Source organism: Pongo pygmaeus, chromosome 2 (genome assembly GCF_028885625.2).
Source record: "Pongo pygmaeus isolate AG05252 chromosome 2, NHGRI_mPonPyg2-v2.0_pri, whole genome shotgun sequence".
Classification (NCBI taxonomy): domain Eukaryota; kingdom Metazoa; phylum Chordata; class Mammalia; order Primates; family Hominidae; genus Pongo; species Pongo pygmaeus.
The window spans coordinates 71,202,855-71,221,983 of NC_085930.1; the positions used below are offsets into that span (position 1 = coordinate 71,202,855).

At 35.9% G+C, this 19,129-nt stretch overlaps 1 long non-coding RNA gene across 1 annotated transcript in view; it reads left to right on the forward strand.

The window, feature by feature from the left end:
• LOC129033278 (uncharacterized) overlaps nucleotides 1-18,679 on the forward strand; it is a 59,582-nt gene extending 40,903 nt beyond the window's left edge. Inside the window, exon 4 of the long non-coding RNA XR_008501567.1 lies at nucleotides 18,280-18,679. This is a non-coding gene — a long non-coding RNA (uncharacterized LOC129033278). The remainder of the gene's footprint in view (nucleotides 1-18,279) is intronic.
• The last annotated feature ends 450 nt before the right edge of the window (nucleotides 18,680-19,129 follow it).

The window sequence follows — 19,129 nt, forward strand, 5'->3', positions numbered from 1 at the left end:
TGATAGCATTATTCCCCTCTTTCCCATTTTTATGCCATACTTATATTTGTGATAATGAACATCCTTGTTTTCTTCCTAACCTCAGTGAAAAGTTATAATATTGTATTTCTATTCATTCTGTCATATTTTATGCTGTTTTCTCTTTTATTGCTCTATTTTTTCTGTTTTGTGTATATTTCTTTGCTTTATGGTGTGTGGGTTGGGTATCTTACTACGATTCTGGAAACTTTTGTTTCTGTTTGGGTCATTTTAGTATTTGATTCTATATCTATAACATGATTTAGTGTACTTATCTCCTATTTTGTAGACACTAGAACAATGATGTATTGATACATCTCCAATTCATTCATTTTCTCCAACATGGCTTAGTAGATACTACTATTAGTTCTACTAGTACTTGTTTCACACCTTAAAATATATCCAAACCTCAGTTGTTTGAACTATCAGCTATAAGTGAGGCTTTTAGACTTCTGATTATAAAAGATGAAATAATCAATATTCTTACACAACTGCCTAATTTCTTGCCAACTTTTATTAGTCATATTGTTTCTCTGTTGTCATTCCATTCACATTGTACTAATGAAGCTGTGATTCCAAGAGTTCTTTTTTCCTTACTTTTAAAGTCAAATGGAGTTTAGGTTCACCTTTGTCCTTGTGCTACAGTGTTTCTATTCAACAGGTGTTCAACTGAGATTTATTTTTTTAAACAATTTCTTCAAGTTGGCTTTAGAGGAAATATATTCTCCTAGTGCTTGCATGATCAAAAATGCCCGCTGTTGCCTTTCTATTTCAGCAATTCGTCTAGGTGTGTATAACATTTTTGCTCACACTTTATTTCCTGGAGGACTGTGCATTTATCTCTCCACTGATTTCTGATGATGTACATTGTTGTGAATGCTAAGGCCAGCCTGATACATTTCTCGTACAGTTTTTTGATCTTTCTGTCTGGATGTTCAAAGAATTATATTTTTAAAAATCGTAACTTTACTGGGTTGTACTTCAGTAATTTTTAAATTGTGTTTTTATTGACATAATAATTGTACATATGTATGAGGTACAGTGGGATGTATATATTATGGAAAAATCAAATCAAGGTATTTAGCATACCCATCACCTCATACCTTTGTCATTTTTTTGTGATGAGAGCATTCAAAATCCTCTCTTCTACCTATTTTGAAATATAGAGATACAGAGTACTATATATATACACACGCACACATACATATATATATATATTCTTTTTTGAGACAAAGTCTCACTCTGTTGCCCAGCTGGAGTGCAGTGGTGCAATCTCAGCTACTGCAACTTCCGCCTTCCAGGTTCAAGCAAGTCTCCTGCCTCAGCCTCCCAAGTAGCTGGGATTACAGGTGCCTGCCACCACGCCCAGCTAATTTTTTGTATTTTTAGTAGAGGCAGGGTTTTGCCATGTTTGCCAGGGTGGTCTCAAACTCCTGACCTCAGGTAATCCACCCACCTCAGCCTCCCAAAGTGCTGGGATTACAGGCATGAGCCACCACACCCAGCCACAATATTGTTAATCATAGTTATCCTACTGTGCAATAGAACACCAGAACATGGTCCATCTATCTACCCATAAATTTGTACCCATTGACCAATCTCTCCCTATTCCCCCTTCTCTCTCCCTTCCCCAGCCCTTGGTAACTAGTATTCTAGTCTTTACTACTATGAGACTTACGTCTTTAGATTCTGCACATAGGTGAGATCATGCGGTATTTGTCTTTCTGTATCTGGCTTATTTCACTTAGCATAACGTTGTCCGGTTTCATTCATGTTACTGCAAATGAAAGAATTTCATTATTTTTATTGACCAAATATTATAGTAGCCCATTGTGTATATATACCACATTTACTTTATTCATTCACCCTTTAATGAACACTTAGATTGATACCATATATTGGCCATTGTGAATACTGCTGCAATAAACATGGGAAAACAAATATGTCTTTGAGATGCTGATTCTATTCTCTTTGGCTATATACCTAGTAACAGGATTACTGGATCACATGATAGTTCTATTTTGAATTTTTTTGAGGACTCTTCTTATTATTTTCCTTAGTGGCTGTACTAATTTACATTCCCACTAACAGCATATAAGAGTTTCACTTTTTCCACATCTGCACCAGCATTTGTTATTGTTTGTCTTTTTGGTGATAGCCATTCTAACAAGTGTGAGGTGGTATCTCATTGTGGTTTTGATTTTGCTAATGATTTGTGATATTGAACATTTTTTCATATACTTATTGGCCATTTGTATGTCTTCTTTTGAGAAATGTCTATTCAGGTTTTGTTTTGTTTTGTTTTGGTTTTTTCGTTTGCTTTTTTTGACAGAGTCTTGCTCTGTCACCCAGGCTGGAGTTCAGTGGCACAATCTGGGCTCACTGCAACCTTCACCTCCTGGGTTTAAACGCTTCTCCTGCCTCAGCCTTCCAAGTAGCTGGGATTACAAGCATGTACCACCATGCTCAGCTAATTTGTATTTTTAGAAGATACTAGGTTTCACCATGTTGGCCAGGCTGGTCCCAAACTCCTGACCTCAAGCGATCTCAGCCTCTTAAAGTACTGGGATTGCAGGAGTGAGCCACCAAGCCAGGCTATTGAAGTCTTTTGCCCATTTTTAAATATAATTATTTTTCTTTTGCTATTGGGTTGTTTCAGTTCCCTATCCATTCTGGTTATTAACTTCTTGATGCATAGTTTGCAAATATTTTCTTCCATTTTGTGGTCGTCATTTCACTCTGTTGCCTGTTTGCTTTGCTGTGCAGAAGTTGTTTGATGTAATCTCATCTGTCTATTTTTGCTTTTGTTGTTTATACTTTCAAGGTCTTTTCCAAATTGCCCAGGCCAACATGAAGCATTTACCCTAGGTTTACTTCAAGTAGTTTCATTGTTTTGAACCTTACATTTCTGTCTGGAATCCATTTAGAGCTGAGTTTTGTGTGAGTTTGTTGAGAGATAGGAATCTAGCTTTGTTCTTCTACATGAAGATATCCACTTTTCTAGGCACTGTTTATTGAAGAGACTGTACTTTCTACCGCATATTCTTGGCAACTTCGTCAAAAATCAATTGGCTTCTAGATTTGTTTCTGTGCTCTCTATTCTGTTCCTTTGGTCTATTTGTCTATCTTTTATGCCAGTACCATGCTGTTTTGTTTACTATAGCTTCAATGTATATTTTGAATTCAGGTAATGTGATGCTTCTAGCTTTGTTCTTTTTGTTCAAGATTTCTTTGGCTATTTGGGATCTTTTATAATTCCATGTCAATTTTAGGATTTGTTTTACTATATCTGTGAAGAATGTCATTGGTATTTTGATAAGGATTGCATTGAATCTGTAGATAGCTTTTGGTAGTATGGACATTTAAACAATGTTATTTTACCCCATGAGCATAGAATATCTTTCCATTTACTTGTGTCTTCTTTAGTTTCTTTTATCAATGTTTTACAGACGTCAGTGTAGACTTCTTTCACCTCCATGGTTAAATTTACTCCTAAGTATTTAAATTTTGTAGCTATTGTAAATGAGATTGTTTCATCGATTTCTTTTTTACATAGTTTGCTATTAGTGTATAAAAATGCCAATAGAAATTTGTATCCTGCAACTTTACACAACTTTATACAAAATAGCATTTTGTATCCTGCAACTTTATTGAATTTGTTTATTCCAACAGTTTTTTGGCATTTCAGTTTTAACCATACCCTACTGACTTTTCGTGAGACACACTGTGATTTTGAAACTTATTTTTAGAATGCATTTTTGAATTTTTTTTATTGATATGTTTTTAGTCTTTGCCTTCATAGGAATTTTTTTTAATTCAAGGATGGTAAATGCATATTGAAACCCCTTTGCCTATTTTCAGTATCTATCCATTTTTTTCTCTAACTCTACTTAATTCATTATTAATTTCTAGTGCATGTGTTAATTTTATTCAATCTGTCCTGTTCTCCATATTTTTATTGTGTTTTAAACAGTCCCTGAAGTTACTTGTTTTTACTTTTTTCTAATATAGTCTTCACTTATACCATGGTTTTATTTTTGTCTTTCACTGCTTTACTGGGCTCTGTCTGCCAATTTAATTTTCATCTGTTTCCATTGAAACATATTTCTAATGTCTTACCTGGCCCATATCTCTGTGAACTCTTATTTCTTTAAATTTAGGAACTCTTTTTAAAAAATTTAAGATTGTTTTTTAAAATTACTTAAATCCATGAAAATGCATTTGGACACAATATTCTCTGGTCCTTGGTAATATTTTTCTGATGTGTAGTCTCTGACTTTTGTTTTTCTGGTTCTAGTCCTCCTCTTTTCTTGTAATATATTTACACAGATGCAGTCATGTATCACTTAATGATGGGGATACATTCTGAGAAATGCATTGTTAGGTGATTTTGTCATTGTGCAAACATCATAGAGTGTGCTTATAGAGACCTAGATGGTATAGCTTATTATACACCTAGGCTGTATGGGATAGGCTATTGCTCCCACGTTGCAAACTTGTATAGCATGCTACTGTAAAAATACTGTAGTTAATTGTAACACAATGGTAAGGATTTGTGTATCTAAGCACATATAAATATAGAAAAGGTACAATAAAAATACAGTATAATACAGTATTATAATCTTATGGGACCACTGTTGTATATGTGGCCCATAGTTGACAAAAACATGATTATGCTGTGCATGTCCATATTGTGCATCCTTTTCAAATATTGTTCACTTTGAATTAGGTGAGCCCTTCCTGGACCAGCTATTTTCTGGGCTTTATGATGGAGAGAGGACAGAGCTGTAAAATGTCTCTCTGCTTCAGAGCAGAGTTCTTCACGACACAGGGGGGTGTATGTGTGTGGGAGGGATTGATTTAGCCTTCTGTTTATCCCTAACTTTTAGAGACTTATGGCTGCAGATCATCTAACAACTCTGAATCTTTCTTCTAGACCTTGACTCACAGACAACTTACTCCTGGCAAAAATGTCATGTGTCACCTAATTCAATTCCCTGCACCCCTCCAGTCCCTAGAGTTCTGTGGTACCAAACCAGGAAGCTCTGTACTAGCTGTGTGTACTGATCTTTTGTAACAGACAAGGTGTGGCCCCTTGGCATGCTCCTGAGCTTTGCGGCTTCGTCCTCACCAGGTTCTGCTGCCCTTGTCTGCTGCAGTGTTTCTCTTTGGTACCTTCCTGCACACCAGGCAGATCCTTTCTTCACATAGCACCCCTTCTTCACCATTTGTGATTTTTGTGATTAAGGATTGTATGTATCTGTTAGTTTGTTTTTTAGTCTCTGTTTTCTGATCAGTTGTAGATAGATAAGGACGGTGGTATCTGTAGTCTGCCACTGCATACGTGATGGTATTTATGCTTCTATCCAATATCCAGCACATTTAGTGCAAGCATACTCTAAGCCTTCTACTGCTTTAGCTGCTGGTAGTACAGCAGCATCAAGAAACAAAAACAACAATAAAAACAGCAACAAGCAAAACAGACCCACATGTTTGTCCTCATTAAATAAGAATCAATAATTAACATAAATAAGGTAGTAATTTAATTACATCTTGCCCTCTGCCCTTCAAGTGTTTGACTTGGCCTGCATAAAATATAATTTCAGTTAAAAAAATATTGCAAACTAAGGTTAGGCCCCCAAATCTACTGTAATTACCTCTGAGTTAAAAAGCCAGCCAGAATTCAGATTGTCTGTTGAACTCCTTGGCTGGAAATTCTGTTTACCCGCTTCACTAAGTATTGCTATTTTCCTTATCCAGGGGTTATGTGTGACACAGGCACTGGGAATGAGCGTAAATGGCCCTGGTAGTTCAACTTTAATAATCTATTGGTGCCTTTCTCCCTTTACAAAACACTCGTAGTGATTTTTGTTTGCTTGTTTGCTTTTGTTTATGAGAGCAGTACTGCAGTGACGACTCTTAAAATTCAATCCCTTTCTACTGAAATTTGAAGAAAAATTGGAAATATTTTATGACAGAGATTTATGCCATTTGGAAGTATACCCTGGAGAGTAGAAGATGATAGGAAATTTTCCTCCAATCAATGGCATGAAACTCAAAATGGTACATAAATCGACTTGGGGTAATTAAAACCTTTTTCCTATAAATTTTTGTCATCATCATGGAAGGTTAATAATAATGATGGTGACATTTACTATTTTTAAATTTGTTTTATCTATTTTTTATTTTTAAATAATGTGTTATTATGCTTGAGTGCTCATGCTGTGCCTGGACATCATACTACATGCTGTATAAGCTGTATAAACAGTGCTTCATCTACCCTTGCAATTAAAATAGTTAGCCTCACTTTATTTATTTTTTTCCCCTTTTTTAGTAGACACACAATTGCACATATTTATGGGGTACACAGTGATATTTTGATACATATATACAATGTATCATGATCCAATCAATTTAGCCTCATTTTAGAGATAAGAAAGTCAAGGCTTAGAGGAAATAAAAAGATCCTTGAAAATTATCCAGTTACTAATGGCAGAACTGGAGTTCAAATCCAGGTCTGTTAAATACCCAGTCCAACACCCCCACCCATCATATTGTACCATCTTGGTTCTAGTCTCAGAGGTTCTTCAGAACCTTGGAAGAAATGAAAATACTTTGACCCCACTTTAGGATTTCTGACTCAGTAGGCTGGGATGGAGCCTAGGAATTTGGTGTGCTCTAGATAATTCTTTTCTGTACCAAGTCTCAGAACCATTATTTTAGAAAAAAAAAATCTTTATTATAATGAAAATTATAACTTAAAAAGTTTTGTTTTGTTTCCACTTATAAGTTTACATATTATTAAAATGTGAAACAATAGAAAATCAGAAAAAAATTAAAAAATGAATTCCTTTAATCCTACCATCCAAAAATAACTATTTTTATATTTCCATGTTTTTCTTCTTTTTATGTATTATGTATATAATTTCTTTTTGGTTTGTTTTCTCTTTCAGGTCATCTGCAATAGTGTTCTACATAAAATGTTGTATCATGATTTTTATATTTAGTGTTCTATAATAAAAAATTTTAATATTATTATATAGGTTTTTATAAAGCTCACATTTGTCAAGACACCATAGTTGCAAAAAAACATGAGTCCAACTTATACTGGCTTTTGCAAAATGAGAATGTATTGGTTAATACAATACACCAGAGAAAGACCACAGTAGAGCTGGATTCAGAGACCGAACACCATCCAGCCTGTTTCCGTTTCTGTCTCTGTCTTGTTGTTTCTGTTTTATCACTGTTTTCTTTTTTTCCCTGCTTCTGGCTGTCTTTTGGATTTAGCCTCTCAGGCTGTTAGTTCTCATGATTCCCATGTGGCTATAACCGTAGGTTCCCATCTAAAGGACAAGGCAGAAATTGCACAGGGCAGAAAGAAATTTACTGTGCTTATTTCAGAATGAAAAGCCCTTTGGATCTTTGTCGTGGGTTGTGTGGTCAGCCCCTGGACCAACTGGCATAGTCAACGAAGGTGAAGTTTCATGACTGGTATAATACGGGCCCACTCTTGAAGCCAGGAGATAATATGCTGCAGTTGTCACCTCCCATAACCACCAGCCTTGAGGAGAATCTACTGTTTAATTTTTTTTACATGAAAAAAATGTAATTATATGTATTTTTCCAGAAGTAAAATCACTAAGCCAAAGTGTTGACAAGGTTTAAGGATCTGTTATGTCTTTCCTAATTGTTTGTAAAAAATATTTTGCCAGTGTACACTGCTACAAACACTGTTTGAAGGCACTGATTTTCCCATACACCTGTCATCATTAACTTCTTTTATGATCACTTAAAGTAAATCAAATGGGTATATATACTGTAAAGGTAAATCTTAGTAATTTCAGCAGAGACAATGTTTAGGAGACTATGTGGTTTAGCTATTAGACCACTCCCATGTGTATTCTATCTGAGGATGTTTACATACATGAATTTTTTTCCTGAAATGTATGGTACAGTAGTTATTTATTAGTTACACTGTGACATCTGGCTTAAGTAAAATTCAGTTGCATTACAGAAAATTATTGTTTCTAAATTTGAAGTAAAATTGTCGCACATCTCCTAGCGTGTATTATGGTACACCATGATTTTATGTGGAATAATATATGTGACAGTGTATAGCCTAGGTGAATAGATTATACATAGCAAAAACGAGGAAGTGCGATTGTTCAGAAAAAGAGAGAAGAAAAGGACAAAAGGATAATAAATTCAAATAAATTAAAAATATCAGCAGGTACTCATGCTGTCAAAAGCAAATAAGAAACTATAATTTTCCTATTGTGTTATTGAATTGGTTAGAAGCTTGTGTGTTACCTAGCTCTAAATCATTGCTTATAGGAAATAATACAATGGAAATAACCCATACTTAAATCAAAATCCCTATAGTAATAAGCAATAAAAAGAAGCAGGGCTGTAAGAAATTTTGAGACTGCAAGAAATTCAAGGTGGACCCTGTAAAATTTGTGGTCATCAAATAAGCGACTTCAAAAATATAGCGAAATAGTAGTAATGTGATGAAAGTGTCAATTTCAAAAAGGCTTTCACTCTCCAAATATTAGCAATGCCAAAAATAAATGAAATAAGTCAAAGCTATAAAAGCTTCCATGATAGTAAACAAAAGGGGAAAACAGTATTAACTGGAACTCATATATAATTTTTTTTTTTTTTTTTAAAGATGGAGTTTTGCTCTTGTTGCCCAGGCTGGAGTGCGGTGGGGTGATCTCGGCTCACTGCAACCTCTGCCTCCCAGGTTCAAGCAATTGTCCTGCCTCAGCCACCCGAATAGCTGGGATATAGGCTCCCACCACCATGCCCGGCTAGTTTTTTGTATTTTTAGTAGAGGCGGGGGTTTCTCCATGTTGGTCAGGCCGGTCTCAAACTCCTGACCTCAGGTGATCCGCCTGCCTCGGCCACCAAAAGTGCTGGGATTACAGGCGTGAGCCACCGCGCTTGGCCTCATACATAAGATGTTAATAATATTCACACACACATAAATTGCAATAAAATTAAATGAGTTTTACACCCAAAATTTCTGGCCAAAATTTAAGTTGGCAATCACAGATAGTAAAAAGAAATTATAAGTGATGTAATAAAGGTGTTATTAAACTATAACCCTTGATAGTTCAAATAAAAATGTATTTCTGTTTGTAATACATTCACAAATGGGGCCATCTAAAACTAAGAAAAAAACACGGATAACTATCAATGAGTAGGAAATGAAATGTCAAAATTAGTAGGGACATTGTGAGCGCATACTGTATTACTTATTCAGAGGAGCTTTAAACAACTTCTACGAGCGCTTTCTTTTTAAACTACTAACAGCCAAAACAAAACCATTAATTGAATGTTTTTATTTTATATTTTATTTTATTATTTTATTTTATATTTATTTTACTTATTTTATTTTATTTTATTTTTGAAATGGAGTCTCGCTCTGTCGCCCGGGCTGGAGTGTAGTGGCGCCATCTTGGCTCACTACAAGCTCCGCCCCCAGGGTTCACGCCATTCTACTGCCTCAGACTCCGGAGTAGCTGGGACTACAGGCGCCCGCCACCACGTCCGGCTAATTTTTTTTATTTTTAGTAGAGACGGGGTTTCACCGTGTTAGCCAGGATGGTGTCTATCTCCTGACCTCGTGATCCGCCCGACTCGGCCTCCCAAAGTGCTGGGATTACAGGCATGAGCCACCGTGCCTGACCGAATGTTAGCATGTTTAAACATATAGCGAAGATACAATTATCCCAGATATATTAATAAAGAAATTAATGTTCAATGACTTGCCCAGGGCCTCATGACTGCATAGCTAATAAGAATTACGATGTGAATTTAATTCTGAGACTTATTCTAGGTATCACAATATGTGATCTTTTATGCTTTAGGTCCATTATTAAAAGAAGCAATTTGATACTGCTGGAAAAATCAAATCATAAATGGATTTGAAAATTTAAAAAAAATTAATAGGGAAATAAGCTTTCAATATGAATACACACACACCCAGGTTGCTTCAGGATATTGCTTCAGTGCTGCTAATTTCTAAAACATTTGGAATAGTTATGTAGAATTCGGATAAAGGTCATACTAGACCACATTACTCAGTAAAAGCAGTAAACATGGATAATGACTGCAGGAGTCCCATATCATGCTCTGGCTACAGCCTCTGCTACTCAAGCTGCAAAGGCTAGCTGATGTTCTGAGCCTGGCTGCCTCCACTAAAAAAAGAAGGAGAAGGAGAAGGGGGAGAAAAAGAAAAGAAGGAAGACGAAGAGAAAGAAGAAGATGAAGAAAGAAAAAGAAAAACAAAGCTCATACAAAACACTTGAAGTAGTACATTTTATACTAATGCTAAATAAAATATTAAAAGTATATCCACAAAATTTAGGAGAAAGTAAAAAGGTTAAAACAATACCAAGTCTAAAAACAGTATATGAAAATATTTCTTGATCAGAAAAATATTCTATAAGAGATTCTTGTAGAATCTCTTAATCTGTATAAAATAAAATTAAAACATCTTATTTGCAATATATAAATTTTATAAAATAGAATATTACTATAATTTAAAATTAAACATTCCAAAATTAAAAAATAGATTGCACAAATTATTAATAATGTTGAGACTTAGAAATCTCTGCTTATAAATTGTCAATGTGATAAGACACTTTAAATTCTGGTAATCTTTACTTTGTATACTATGGTCCTCTTCGAATTGTTACCATGAAACTCAAGGTATCGAACAAATGAGTACCAGCTACTCATTTTTATTTTGCCTTTATTAGGTCAAATAAAATATACATTTTGAAGTATCTTGACTTTCTTGTCCCAGTGATGGGAAAAGAAAAGAAGAGCATTGTTCTAATAGACCACTGGACAAACTTCTATTCAAGACTGAAGTTTCTGCATCATACTTTTTCCTGTTCTCTTAAAACACTGTTAATCCTTAACCATGTCAAAGTGGTTTCAGTAGAGTGGGGAAGGCCAAAATTGTCTGGAGGGGATTGAGAAGCAAAGGAGGGGTGAGGTGAGGAAATAGAGAAAGCAGGTACAGACATTTTCAAAAACTTAATTGTAAACAAAAGAATGAAATAAGATATTGGTTGAAAGGGGTTGTGGGGCCTAGCATGGAATTTAATTTTAAATACGTGAACTGTTTTTCATGTTCATTAGATTAAAAGGCATAACTGGTTGTACAAGAATGAGACACCAGGAAAGCCCATGAATGAGCAAAACTGTATTTAATGTTGCCCTTACCTAGTTGCAAGGAGAAATCCATCATCATTATAGGAGGGTGGGCAGGTGCCCTGGCACATCTGGTGAAGGGACAGTGACGCAGAAGTGGAGGAAGTGACGCAGAAGATGAAGTAAGATAAGATGACTATTTCTCTACTGAAGTGAGTCAAAGAAGGACAAGAGAGAAGATATAAATCTGTTATCTCTGAAAGCAGGAAGCAATCAGAAAAATGTAAGAAGCCAGCTAACAACCCAGTTCAGGTCTGAGGGTGTAGATTTAAATGGCATCTGCCAGCCACATTGGCTCCTCAACTGTAGATGCAGACTAGGTAGACGTGTAGATGTAGTGAGGATTGATATCTTGCTGGCCAAACTCAACAGAGGCGGGCCAAAGGAATGGCGGGTATATGCAAACAAATGCTTGTTCTGATGAGCCTTGAAATCTGTGCTGGATCGGAAGGGAAGAACATGTGAGGGCTGACTGTGGAAGCCTCTGATAACATGCTGTCAAGGGGAGATTTCTGTCACCAGGAACAGGAGAAGGTGTGGAATTACACTCCCTTAACCAAAAACAGGGAGGAACAGGAAACATGGTTTTGCTGCAGTAAGAAGGAAGAAGGAAACCCATTTACTTCTAGGTCTTATGCTGTGAAAGAAGAAGAAGGAAAAATAGCTACCACTGAAAAGGGCTGCAGAGGAGGTGGCTGGACCCAGTGGATGGCAGGCTTCAGGCAGAGTACGAGAGGTTAACAAAAGAGGAGAGTTTGCCATTGATGGACTGTGAGTCCTTGCAGGTACAGTGGAGCCACTGGAGAGTCCCCATGGGGTGGGAGATTGGATCTAAGAAGTAATATTAACAGCTTACAACATATAACGTTGCTGAGGGAAGTTACATGAACAATGAGGGAAGTTACATGAACAATTGTGCATACTTTTCTTCATGTCAATTTCACTTGATGGGATACATGCAATTAAGAATAATGCTTTCAAGATTTCTCTGAAAACTCTAGGTTTACAGATGATGCCACTTTACTATTAGTAATGTGGCTAAGGTACAAAGAAGGACCTGCCTTAAATGGACTAAGAATTTCATGTTGCTACTACCCATCTGTAGCCTACACAATGACTGTTTAAAAGTCCCAAATTCCTCTCCTCTCTGACACAGATGATTGGTCAACACAACATGATTATCTCTAGGGAAACGGAGGTTCAGATCTGATTGGATGTGTGAGAAAAAATAAAATAAAATAAACTCAGAGATCTCACAGGGAGAGGAAAGCAATATTATTTTAAACAGGAAGCAAATGTACAACATAGTGAAACTTTAGTGGTCACAACCTTTTGTTTTCTGCATTTTATCTTTGTTGTTAACCAAGAATTAAGTCTATTCTAGTGAAAAGAGTCACCCTTAATTTTGGTAAAATCTCTTCTCATTAAAAAAAGATGAAGAAAAAAATTATTTTAACCAAAATGTTATAAAAAAGTATATAAAATTTTCCCATAATTCCACCAACTATTGTACACCCTTACTGTCATTATGGGGTATTTTTTTTCCTCTTTTTTTCTCTGCATTAAAACACATGAAACCACCTTTGCAAAAATTATGTAAGTAAAAACATTATGGCAGTTAGGGAGATCTGATCTAGCCAATTCCCTCCTTGCCTTTAGCTTTCAAACTGCCTTAATTATTCTTGGACTTAGGTCAAGCTAACTTTGGAAGACATTTAGGTTATAGGCTAAATGATAATAGCCCTTCCCCCCAAATCAACCATCTTTGTAAAGCTAATGAGAGACCACCAGGGTAGCGGGAGGAGAGGAGCCTTAATTTGGTCACAAGATATGCACCTTCCTGAATTACTCCTGCAGATAACATCACTAATGTAGATTGGCCTTTTGAGATATCTTTTCAGGGTTTTCGTATGTCTCACACCGATGGATCCACCTAGACCCACCAACTGATGGTTTCACTGCTCCTATAACTTCACCCAGAAGCAACTCAGCACAAAAGGACAGCTTAGACCCCTTATCATTTCATTTCCACTCCAACCAGTCAGCAGAAATCACCCATTTCCTAGCCACCCCACTATTACCCCCAAACTGCCTTTGAAAAACCTCTACCCTACAAGCCTTCAATGAGATTGATTTGAGTAGTAACTGTCTCCCGCATGGCATGGCTAGCCTCATATCAACTAAACTCCTTCTTTACTGCAATGCTGTGGTTTTTATTTGTGCAGTGGGCAGGAATAATCTGTCAGGAGGTTACATACATGTAATATATTTTAAATTGGTATCATAAATATAGTTAAACAAAATATTTTTTTTTTGAGACTGTGTCTTGTTCTGTCACCCAGGCTGAAGTGCAGTGGTGCAGTCTGGGTTCACAGCAACCTCTGTGTCCCAGGTTCGAGTGATCTTCCTGCCTCAGCCTCCTGAGTAGCTGGGACTACAGGCACATGCCGCCACGCCCGGCTAATTTTTGTATTTTTAGAGACAAGATTTCACCATTTTTGCCAGGCTGGTCTTGAACTCCTGACCTCAAGTGATCCACCGGCCTTAGCCTCCCAAAGTGCTGGGATTACAGGCATGAGCCATCACTTTCAGCCTAGAAATTTTTAATAGTTTTACTTTTTTTTAAGTTGTATATTTTTACTTGAATTTTGTGTACCTTTTTCCAGATTATTACCTATTATCAAATTCATAATTTTTAAAGACTGCAGAGCTTACTATGGGAAATCCATATTTTATCAGTTTGCTGTCATTAGATATTTTCATTGTTTCTAGTATATTTGCTATATAAGTAAGACCCCAATAATCCTACTTTTTAATTCATCTTTCGGTGTTTCTCTAATTATTCCTAGAAATAGAGTTTTGAGGTCAAAAAGGAAAAGGCCTATTGTGAATATGATGGTTTTTTCCTCGAGGTTTATCTCCTTTCAAAGTTCACCACTGTTTTAAAGCCAGTGACCCTTATGTCTCCTTACGTTAGTTAAAAACAGCATCTTCACTGGCAATTATTTCCACAAGGGCCTTAAAAACATACGTAAAAATATATCTAACAAATCGATAAATAGTCTCATCAGTTCCTCACTTCAGGGGAACCACTCTTCTGACCCAGAGGAATTTAGAGATCAATAAGGAAGCTAGTCCTATAGAAAACTGGAAAGAATTAATTCGAACAAAAGTTGAGTTTCTATTGTGTTTGAGGAACAGGACCCCAGTTGACATCAAAACATTATTTCCTTTGGCATCTGATATTTATTTTTCCCTTTGACAACAAAGATTTTGCTTTTAGGACACAAATAAGATATTCCAATTTTCTGTTCAAATAACCATTTACTTGGTATTAGATAAGCTGGGCTCAGTTTCAAAAGCAAATTAATGACAAACCTCAATTTGAGGCAGGTCAAAGCTACAAATGCATTATGGAGTTCATTTCAAAAAATGACACAAAATTAAAATGAAATAGGCTCTAAAATTTGAGAACCCTTACTCACAGTAAATCTTAGTTATAGCAGAAAATGAAACATTCTATGACAAGATTGGGTCTGATAAGATGGAATAAAAACATGAGACATGATACATAAGGGCAGGAGGATTGATATAAAATGTGAAATGATCACAAAAATAGCATAGTCCTAGTCCCCCAAAGTATTTGGTAGTGACAGGAGAATTAAATAGCAAGTAAAGTTGAATAGTAAATGAGGGTGAATGTGCAATACATCATCCCTAAATCTATCTAGGTATTCCTAAAATGCATGTCACATTTTTCATGGAAATAACTAATGTCTGACCAAGGTTACATTTTTCAAAAATGAGAGCATAAACATCGTGGAATTTCAACAATGGTATCATGTACATATGATGAGAAGGAGATGAGGAGAAGGTATGGTTATTCGGCAGCAGTAAATATGGTTAAGAAACCAGCAGAAATGTACTCTTGTAAAACACAGTGTGACTTACTTTTATGCCTAACCTTGAAATTATGATGGCAAAGCCCACAGGTGCTGAAATGGCCAAAAGCTTAATGGCATTGCACCATAGAGCAGCGTGACATTCATCCCATAGGCATCTCTCATTAATTCATGTAACCCTTTAACAAGTAAAGGGCCACCTTTTATAATTTTTGAAATGCATTGTTTTGGTAGTACAAAGTTCCTTAGAATGAGGAATAATAGCTTTGCACTTCCTCATGGTGGGATTTCAAGTCTGTCTTTGATACTTACTAGTGTACGATCTGGAACAATTTCCAAACTCTTCTGAGCCTCAGTTTCTTCATCTGTGAAACAGAGATTAATCTTAACGAATGTTAACCAAGCTAAAATATGGAAAGTTATAAGCACAATGTCTGTTATTCAGTAACTTTCAAAGAACTTCACTTCCTTTTCTGCCACTCCTTAACCTCTCCTGGCTGCAGAAATGTGAATTGGTCTTAATTAGTCAGATACTGTCTTTATTTGTGGTTAACATCAGTAGCTATGAGAAAGGATGCAAAAAGGGGAGAAGGAGACTAAAGATAAAAGGATAAGGCATAAAAGTAGCTTAATGTTTCCTCTTAGACATTTTACAGCACCTGGCTTTCATCTTATTCCTCATCTTTTCTCTCTTTTTTTTTTTTGGCCAGAAAGAAGACACTGTGATATTGACATTCAGAATTCAGTAGGACAATAGTCTTGAAAACCAGGCTGTTGTCCTTCTAAGAGACTGGCTAAATTATTATTTATTTTCTTTTAACTGACGCAGTTGGACTCATTGTTAAATCTCCTCATTGTATTGAGGAGATCAAGGCTTCTAAGTTGCACAGATACAGGAGGCATCATCTACATTGTACGCAATGTTTTTCTCCGGGGGTTGCCATCCATGTAATATACAATTTAAATAATATTCAGGGAGATATTTCTGTTCCCCATTAAAGATGGGTGAAATCAAGTAGAAGGAGCATAAGATGGGAAGGAAGTCAAAAGAAAACAAATAATTTTATCTGCCCACTAGGGTGGTACAAAGAAGAGAAGACCAGGGAAGAGAAGCTCATGAAGGAAACAAACATGGCTGTCTGGTTTGGAAAAGCACATTTGATAGTTTATGAAATCACAGAAGAGAGTGACTCTTGCCTTGCCACCCATTTATTCATCTGGAAGGAGGCTTCCGTGTAGATTGCACTCACACTCACAGAGAGGGCAGTCACATGAAAGCAGAGATCAGGCAGAGGTTTAGTTTCCTGGGTTGCTCTTGGGTCTGATGAGGCAAAGGCGTATCCAAAGCAGCTAAACACTTGGCTGGCACATTGGGCAGAGGGGCTTCCCTTAGGGGTTCTGCTCCAAGGGCTACGAGCTAAATGAGATTCCCAGTCAAACAATCAGGGTGGATAGCACCAGCAAGAGCTCAAATAAAGCTAGGAAAGTCAAAACGTATTACATGGCCTTGACTACACCCAGACAAAAGATGCTGACCATCGCTGGGCATAGTGGCTCAAACCTGTAATCCCAGCACTTTGGGAGGCCAAAGCAGGAGGATTGCTTGAGCTCAGGAGTTCAAGACCAGACTGGGGAAACATAGTGAGAACTTGCCCGAGAAAAAAAAAAAAAAAAAAGATGCTGACCACAGTCCTAAATGCCAGCAGGGCTGACCACCCCAAGGTGGTCAAAGGACATTGCTTTGGATGTCAGTGTAAGGGACGAATCACAAGAAGTATAAACACCTACTCTCCTTCTACCCAGATGCCATCTTTAGCAGATAAGCAGAGATGTTTGAGGTAGAGCAATCTCTGAGAGAGAGCAGGAAATTATATTTAAAAAATCTAAACCATTCTTAAAAGTCCTTGACTAGTTATTAGTTTAAGTTTTATTTTTTTGACCACCTATCCCCAAGTTATGTGAATAACCTGAAAATGGGGTTGTAGGAGGCAGATAGTTACAGGCCATATTTAAAAGCTACATTTTTCCCTCCTGTACCGAAGATGAATGAGAATTATAGGAGAGACCCTGCTACCTACAAGGCATGCACAATTTACATTTGTATGACTACTAGAGTTTACAAAACATATCCAAATGTATTTTTGCTTTTAGAGGGAAATTATCAAGGTAGAAAATATAGATGTTATCAAGAGATCTTCATAAAGCAATCTTGCATGAAGTTAGTTTAACATTCCTGAAATAGCAGAATAATGACTGAGATCTTGCTCTACTACATGTGGAAATGTGCCATGCCGCTACAGCAATTATATCAGTGTAGTTCTGAAGTGAAAATGATTGATCAGTGAAACAGTAGAGCCCCAAAATGCACATACATAAATAGATGGATATAAATAGTTAGGTATCCATATAGTCATCACATCTATCTATCTATCTATTCATCTATTTATATTCATATGTGAATATCCTTATGTGAAAAAGTTACATTTCAAAATCAACATGTAGTGGATGGACCATTCAGTGGAGTGGATAGCTACCATAGGTTATCAATTTGTGGTGAAAAACTATGTTTGATTCCTACCTGGCATATCTTCCCTAACATATATGTATTCATTTGATACACATTTATTCCAAATAAATACATGACCAGAAGGGAGAAAAAACATCTTAAAATATTAGATGAAAATAAATATTAATGTGGAGAATGGGTACCTCTCCAGGAATAAAATAAAAATCAGAAGTAATAAAGAGATTAAATACTGGAATTGTTTAATGAAAAAAAGTTAAATTTGTCTATGACAAGTAACACAATAAACAACTTAAAATTAAAGACAGACTGGAGAATTATTTATAAATATAAAAGCTCATATACCTGGTCATATAGAATGTTGGCTGGACTATATATTAGTACAACTTGTACTAATATGGGGTAATTTGGTAGTAACTACTAACATTTTGATAGAGGATGGATAAACTGCACATACTTATTTATACCAAGACATTCTGAGAGAGAAGCAGGGATATTGGGGAGGGGGTATTTGTGAGAAACTAAGGATTTACATTCAGGAGAGGCTAATATTTTCTAAATGTGCTCAGTTATGTATTGATTTAAACATTTCTTGCTAATTATTAGGTGCCTTTCTAGGATTTTAGCACACAGAAGAAATGTCCCTACCCATGCATACAGAAATGCATAAGAACAGGAAGTGAAGTATTGTTTATCAGGAAAAACAGCATTTACGTATTATTTACAAAAATTGAGGCCGATCTCCAAGCTCTACTGTGGAAAGAGTTCATCAAGTTCCTAGACTGAAGAAAGCTAATTGCAAGAAATACATATGTAGTATGAACAAGTTTCATTATAAATAAGAGTAAAAGCGTGCATTGTATATGTACATCCTTGTGTCTGTGTGTATGTGTGTGTAAAAGTGTTTTTGTGTGTGTATAAAATCTAGAACAATGAACAATCTTCACCAATCTTGTAAAGTGTTTATGTTTGGGAAATGAAAATGGAGAGGAGAAATTTCTGCTCTAACCCTGACTTCGTTTCTTTCATTGTTTTTGTTCTTTTAAAAGTAATTTACAATGTGAAAGGGTTTGACATTTATTTTAAAAAATATTAAATAACTAAACCACCTGTACACAACAAAGCAGAATGTAATTCTGTATGTTAATTAGAATCATAATTTTAATTAGAAAAAATTAGCATATATACTCAAAGGTGTAGTTTTGATTGGAGGTGAGGGTAGGGGTAGTTTTTGGAAAAATTTACCAAGGTATAAATAGAAACTATAGATAATGTAATTTACCTCATTTTTGTGCATTTTCTAAACTCAACAATTAATATAAGCTACTTTTATTATCCAGAAAAAGTCATTAAAATGACAAAAATCTAGGACACCTGTGCATTTTGAAATATCTCATTTTGTATCAAATACTTTGGCAGTTCTGGATTGATAACGAAGTTTATATTTCAGCAAACA